The sequence below is a fragment of the Apodemus sylvaticus genome, chromosome 8 (genome assembly GCF_947179515.1).
Source record: "Apodemus sylvaticus chromosome 8, mApoSyl1.1, whole genome shotgun sequence".
Lineage (NCBI taxonomy): Eukaryota > Metazoa > Chordata > Mammalia > Rodentia > Muridae > Apodemus > Apodemus sylvaticus.
Window position 1 is genome coordinate 54394176 of NC_067479.1, and position 7579 is coordinate 54401754.

The following is a 7579-nucleotide window of genomic DNA, read 5'->3' on the forward strand; positions in this document are numbered from 1 at the left end:
CTTGACTGTTAGGGTTTGTTTGTTTGTTTGTTTGTTTGTTGCAGGCTCATTTCTGAGGCAGCAGTGACTCCTTTCACTGTGGCATGTAACTAGGATCATTTCTTCCTCTAACAGTGATAGTTGTTGATGCTCAGCGCCTACACCCACGCACTCAGTAGATGTTGGGAATGGTAATATCGTATTGTTTCTTGTTAACTTACTAGCTGGAATATGTTAATAAAGAGAGATGCCCTTTCTCGATGACTCCCAGTCACACAGAAAAAAGCAGAAGTAGCTTCTGGCTCTTCCTCTTAATTTGCCAGTTTTCAAAATAATGATTCTATCCACTAACATTCTCCAAGCCTCACTAGCCAGGTTAAAAGGTATTTGATATAACTGTAAATTCAAATATTTCATCCCGAATCTCCTTCGGAGAGCCCTGATTTCTACTTACACGGTAATTTAGCTGATCACAGAAAAGAATTCATAGCTTCTGAGTTGGTCACACCAGGCCATTCTTGGCAGTGTCTAAGACAGGCATGTGACTAGTATAGGCCATAGACCAGGAAAGGAAGTTCACCGGAGGCGTCTGGAGCCAGGCTCATTGCCCAGTTCTTTAAAAGAATGATTCCAAGCAATTCCTATATTTTTTTATGTTACTTTTTTATGAGCTTTTCCCCAATACGTAGTATCATCATAAAAGTCCCTTTTTGCCAGGTATGGTGGTACATGCCTTTTATGCCAGCAGTACTAGGGCAGAAAGCAGTGAATTTCTATGAGTTCAAGGCCAGTTTGATCTACATAGTAAGACACTGACCAAAAATAAATGAAGACTTTTTAAAAACGAGTCTTTGTTTTCCTGCATACATGATTTTCTCATGGCATGATCATCAAGCAGAAAATGTTTTACTTCCAGAGTCTAGCCAAAGAGCCAACTCCAGGATCAGAGAGAGAGACCCATCTCAAGTAATGATAAGAGGAGAGTGCTAGAGAAAGATACCCATTGTTCACCTGTGGCTTCCATACATGTATCAGTGGGCAAGCACTGAATGCACACACACACATCCATGCATACCCTGTCCCCCACATACAAATGCAAGGCTTCCAGAATAAAACTTTTCTTTCTATAGTATGACTCTGCATGACAGATCTTATCAGTCCATCACACAGTGACAAAGGACACTGAGCCAGCATTGCATGTCCCATATCCTAATAACATTAGAACAGCTTCTGTGGAAAGTGTAGGAGGTTACTTTGCTCTGCTGGATTTGGTACTGAAGTTGAAAATGCCAGAAGCACATGAAATGGGGCTGTGAAGACAGTTCCAGAGCATCTGGAGAGGGGCAGCGGAAAGGGTGTGGGTGTAGGGAAGCAAACCATGAGCTGGTCGGAGGCGTCCAGGCAAACCCAGGGAAGAGCTTTGAGACAGAAACGACAAAGTACTGATCAAGCAGATACTTACGTTGTCCCCAGCCTTGGCCTCTTGTTCTCTCAGAGCCTGACTGTGGTATCTCAGCAGGCGCAGGAAAACTGGGAACAAGCTTTTCTCTGTCCAGGGCCAGGTCAGAGCTCTTAGGAGCAATAGTTCACTCTTGCAGCCAGTATGGATGTGGCAAAAGTCCCAGCCAGGTCATCTGCTAGTTTGTGCTTTAGTTAGATAAATCCACCCATTCACCTGACAGATGACACTGGGAATTACATCCCTACTTACAAATAGACATGTGGCCTTGATCTCAGTAGAAATACAGCAGCCTACCTGCATTAGACAGTCCTGCCATTCTTTCCTGTCCTACCCTCAAGGTCCCCAGTGAAGTGGTCCTCAGGAATTTACCATAGAGCATTCTGTGACCTCTGGAACGTTGGAACAGACTGCCTTCAAGTTTTATCAGGGGCTTTTCAGGGGCTTCTCTCTAACAACAACAACAACAACAACAAAACAACAACAACAAAAAACAAACAAAAAAACCCCAACAACAACAAAAAACCCCAAAACCCTGAAAATGACCAAACCAGCCAAGCCAGCTAAGCCTGAGCCACTGTGAGCCTAGAGAGGACACTGTTACAAACCTGCAACCTGAGGGGAAGGCTGAAACTGGAGACCCTCAGAGCCAGTCACCAGAAAGCACCTCAAAATTGCTTTTGCTCAGAACTAGGAGTTGGTGCTTCAGACCAAGTCACTAAAGAAACCATGGGACTAATGGCTCATCACAGTTTCAGGGCTGAGTATCAAGTTTCCAAAGCTCCGACCAAATACACTCCGAACTGATGATCTCACGCACATCTCAAAGGAAGGAGGAACAGAAGGGATATTTTAATTATTTTTATACCTTGAAATATTTTTACATGTGGAGGCTTAGGAAGTAACTCAGTTTGTAAAGTGCTTGCCTCACATACACAAAGCCCTGATTTTGATCTCCAGCACCGCATATACTCGCTGTGATTGTACATAGCTATAATCCAAGTACTCAAGAGTTGGATGTTGGAGGGTCAGAAATTCAGAGTCATCCTAGGCTATATAAACAAGTTTGAGGACAGTCTGGGCTACAGGAATCCCTGCTGAAATAAATAAATAGCCAGGCATGTTGCTGCACACATTGAACCCCAGCACTTTGGAGGCTAAGGCAGGGCCAGCCTAATCTACATAGTGAGTTCCAGGAGAGCCAGGGCTATACAGACAGAGCCTGTCTAAAAAATAAATACATTTCTATGTGATAGGTCTGAGCTCCAAAATTAAAATTGGGAGAAAGACTTCAGAAAGCTCCTAGCTCTGTCTTCTGGAGCAGCCTAGCTGATGTGTGGACTGACTTCTATTCCAGCATCATCAGTGACAGGGTAGCTGACCCTTCTTCCAGGGGATATTAGAGCAATACAGAGAAGAAATCAGGAGCAGCATCAGCACCTTAGAATCAGTTACCAGTCCACAGGCCCCAGTGGTACTGACAATCTGGCAGGACCTTTATTATCAAGAAACCAAAAAGACTGAGAGGGTTGGTGCAGAGGCAGGAGGATCACTCTAAGTTCAAGGTCAGTCTGAGGAACATATTGAGCTTCAGGCCAGCCAGGTCTACATAATAATACCCTGGCTTTAAAAATAACAACAGCAACTAGAAACTAGGAAGATGTGACAGAATGCCACTTGACCCTATGGCTTTGGCTGATGTTCCGCCCTGCTCTCTCTCTCATCCCAGCCTACTTTTCTGCCTGGTATTTCTTTTGGACTTCTCCTTGATTAGGATTTGGCAGTGACACCCAGTGTTGAATGTCCTGAAATTCCTTCTCTTTCTTTAGCATTTATGGCCAAAGTTCTTCCATTCTGACCAAAAGGTCCAGGACCGTGTTTAACCAGTCTTTCTGTTCGTCATTAGCTCCCATGAGTCCTTGTTTTCCTCCTCTAGTGAGATACCTTGAACTAGTTCATGGTTCAGAGGAGTCTTCCATATCTGCCTAAAAGTTCAGAGGGATTCCTGAGCTCAAGAACTCCACCAACCCCTCCTCATTCAGTGCTTGAGGGTAGGGGATGATTATTACCCATGACGGTCTTTCCTGCCTCCTTGGAAAACTTGGGTCTGGGGATCCCTTTGGCTGTGTGTCCTGCAGGATGAAGGATCATGCTTTGGTGTAAAAGCTAGGAAGTCAGCACAAGTAAGTTCATGACTTTCTTCTGACCACAGATACTCTGATTATAGGACAACACTAGGTTTCAGGCAAAAGGTTGGTGTTTTCAGTGTCTAGTCTCCAAAACCATCTCTCTGCATTTCCTTTTCCCTGAACTACTTTGACCTTGAAACAGAAGTCAGCTATGACCTGTACATGGAAAATGATCTGATGTATATGGACCATGACAAAAAGAATTCCTGTTAAAGAGAAATAGATATCCATTGGGTACCTACTGTATATTCAGTACAGGCACAATTAATCACAATAATAATGATCACATCTGAGTGACAGTCATTGTGCTAAGGTACAAGTCACCACATGTGACCTGTTTTAAGCCTCACAGTGACTCCATGAAATAAGCACTGTGATGCAGTCCTCGGGTTATGCATGATAATCTTAAGCTCGACAAGGTCAGTGACCTGACTTGTTCAAATTGAACTGAGATCTAAACCCAAGTGTCTTTAAATTCAGCACTTCCTACAAGATATTACAGAAATGAGAAAATGAGTCATACAGCGTAACTTGGACACCATATCGTCAGATAGTAACGATATAAGATGAATTCTTAAAAAAATTAGATTGAGAGTATTCACTTCCTTTAAATCTCTCACTATATTTAGGCAACAAATACAGATCTCAATGGAGACATTTATTTCATGAGGACACAAAAATTCCATTCAACTTGGGCTTGTCACTGCAGTATCAGAAGGCTAACATGGGGGCTGGAGAGATAGCTCAGTGGTTAAGAGCACTAACTGTTCTTCCAAAGGTCCTGAGTTCAAATCCCAGCATCCACATGGTGGCTCACAACCATCTGGTAATGAGATCTGATGCCCTCTTCTGGGATGTCTGAAGACAGCTATAGTGTACTTACATATAATAAATAAATAAACAAACAAACAAATAAATAAATAAATCTAAAAAAAAGAAGGCTAACATGATGAATTATGCCTTAATATACAGATAGGCTTAATTATAACTATAACTTCTCAAATATTCATTTTATTTTTAAGTGTGTGTGTGTGTGTGTGTGTGTGTGTGTGTATGTGTGCATGTGTAAGATGTATGTGCACTTGTGAATACAAGTTCTATGAAATTCAGATCTCCTAGTGACAGGTGGTGGTGAGACACTTGACATGGGTACTAGAGACAGAACTTGGGCACATTAGATGAGAAAGCCATCTGTGCAGCTCTGAGAGGCCTTCTAGATATGATAGGTCAGTTTCTACTTCTCCACACTATCCATTCTCCACTTCAGCAGTGACTAGAGTGTACTGATTGTTCAGTTCTGGATTAGTGATCTCATCTTAAAAATCAGGAAACGTAATAGAGTGGATTGGAGTTAGGCTTTTGTTTTGTTTTCATTGACTAATATATTAGGTTTTGCTAGTGTGACAAATACCCGGGAAAACAACTTAAAACAGGGGAAATATTTTATTTTAGCTCACAGTTTTGGAGGTTTTGGGTCTAATGTTGGCTGGATCTATTGGTCTGAGCCTGCAGCAAGGAAAACAATAAAGGAGGTAGGCACATAGCAGAGAAAGCTGTGTGACTGGAGGCAGACAGGAAGCTTCCAGAGAGAGAAAGGGACTGGGTGCCATTTATCTTTCAGGGGCATGTCCTCAACAGTCTTCTTTCTCCAACCAATCCCACCTCCCCCAATAGCACCGCCGGCTGAGGACCAATCCTTCAACATAAACCAATGGCCAACAATATGTACTCAAACCATATCAACTGGCACATTTGGTCACAGCATCTCTTCCTTTAAAGAAGTCTTTCTCAGTTCTGTATAGTTTGGGTAAGGCTATGCTATAAACCAAAATGTATTCATGCGAGTCCATGCATTGGAAAGTGAATCCCAGTTCAGCAGTGTTAGAAGGTGATTTTGGAAGGGTGTGTTTAGTGGTTTGGTAAGATTATAGAAGGTCTTGCTGGTGGGAGTTTTAGACCAAGCCTGAATACTTTACCAGTCCAGAGACATGGGAGGAGGACATGAAGTTGTACCCTTGTGGAGGTTGCTTCCGTGTATCCACGTATGAAACTTTTTCCTGTGCAATGGTTCCTCCCAAGAGTAAGCCTGACCCAGACATTGTTTTGGAATCAAACTGATACTCTCTCGTTTGGGAAGGGAAGCAAGGAAGGTAGGAAGATGGGATCACAGGAGTAATTGGTTCTAATGCAGCAGCAATCCTTGTAATAGAAGTCCCAATATTTTCCTGGGTACCAGCCACCTAGAATGAAAGCTCTGTGTCTCAGCTGCCCCTGTAACTAGATATGGCATCTGGCCATGTCTGGAAAGGAGCTGTAAGCATGAGGTGACATAATCAGCTTCTGGAAGATGTCCTTAGAGCTGGGGATATGCTTCTTCTCCCTTTCCTCCTCTTTGGTCAGACTCTGGATGTGGAGGCTAGATCTAGAGTAGCCTCTTGGACCAGGAGATGGGATGTATGTCAAAAAGAACAGTGGCATTCTAGAAAGAACCTAGGTCTCTAGTGATGAGAGTTGGCATCTGCCTACTTCAAGCCACTGCTTTTATAGATCTCATATACATTGTAGCTGGGCCTATTTTAATGGATAGCCAGTGGGCACACTGTTTATTATACTGAAGTGGGAATCAAGAGGTACAGAACTCCATCTTAATACATACATACATACATACATACATACATACATACATACACATAAATGCATGACAATTATGTGTTTTTTATTGTTATTGTTTTGTTTGGTTAGTTTTCTTAGTGATGAAGGGAAGTACTAGAGAAATAAAATTCACCTATCCCATGGTGCTGTGGTACTTTGAAGTCACAAAGGGCAAGAATCCAGTTTTAACCAACTCATGCATAGGTTACTAACCACTCAGACAAAGAGAGGAAGCAATAGAGTGTGAACTTTCCCATCTCGATCTCCATTTAATTAAGTTTGGAATTGCTACTACATGAAGGAGTTTCCGAGAAATGATTGAGAATTTTGCAATACATGTTTTAAGTGACTAACACTGATTTTGTCTCCAGATATGCAGATAGATGTATTGGTTGTTTTGCCTAAAAACATTTATTCTCTCGGTCCCTGTCTTCTCTTCATGCCAACAGCCAGTGGCAGGCTGCCTGGTAAACACTGAACTGAAGTGAGGCGGTGGAAGGGGGCAGTCCCGTGGCAATCTGTAGCTGTCCTGAAGACGGATGTTATGATCACCACTCTCAGTTTTAGCTGAAAATCAAAGCTCTGAAGGAAAGGATTTCTATGGACACACTCAGGACCCCTCGCTCCACCCTGGGCACACAGATCCTGAATTCTGCCATTAGATCTTCTCTTTTCTGAGTCTTAAGCAGGAGCAAGATGAAAACATTAGTCAGAATTCATTTTATCTTCTCCTGACAATGCTCAGTAAAATGTCCTTTTTAATCAGATATGGTATGTTTTGTAGGAGGAACAAATGGTGTTTATAAGGGTAAAATTTATAGATCCAATATTTAAAGTATATTTTGAAGCTAACAATCACTAAGTGAATTGTGAAGTGTTGTTATGCTGACTTGGGTTTCAGTATTCTGGTATAGAGCACTGTGTAGATTTGGGCTTGTCTTAACAAATGTGGCAGAGTATAACATTTTGAGTTAACATGCACAAAGGCATGAAAGTAGGAGGGAATTATTTGGAAGGAAGAAGGGTTTCAATAGAAGTTATGGGATGTCTATGATCAAAATTCATTATAAAAATTACTGTCTGAATGAATTAAGTTTTGTACTCTATCTCTTTTAAAAAAATTGAAAATAAATTTTTCCCTCATATAGTATATTCTGATCAGTTTCCCTTGCCTTCGATTATGCCAACTCTCTCTCACCTTCCCTCTCCCCCAGATCCACACCCCATCCATCTCCCTTCAGAAAAGAACGGGGCTCTAAGGGACAATAATCAAACACAACACAACAAAGTACAGTAAGAC

General features: G+C 42.0%; 1 protein-coding gene across 1 annotated transcript in view; it reads right to left on the reverse strand.

Moving 5' to 3' along the window:
* Positions 1-452, reverse strand: part of Rcbtb2 (RCC1 and BTB domain containing protein 2) — a 42399-nt gene extending 41947 nt beyond the window's left edge. Inside the window, exon 1 of the mRNA XM_052190963.1 lies at positions 434-452. The gene's annotated coding sequence lies outside the window, so the exon portion shown is untranslated. The remainder of the gene's footprint in view (positions 1-433) is intronic.
* Between the last annotated feature and the right edge of the window lie 7127 nt (positions 453-7579).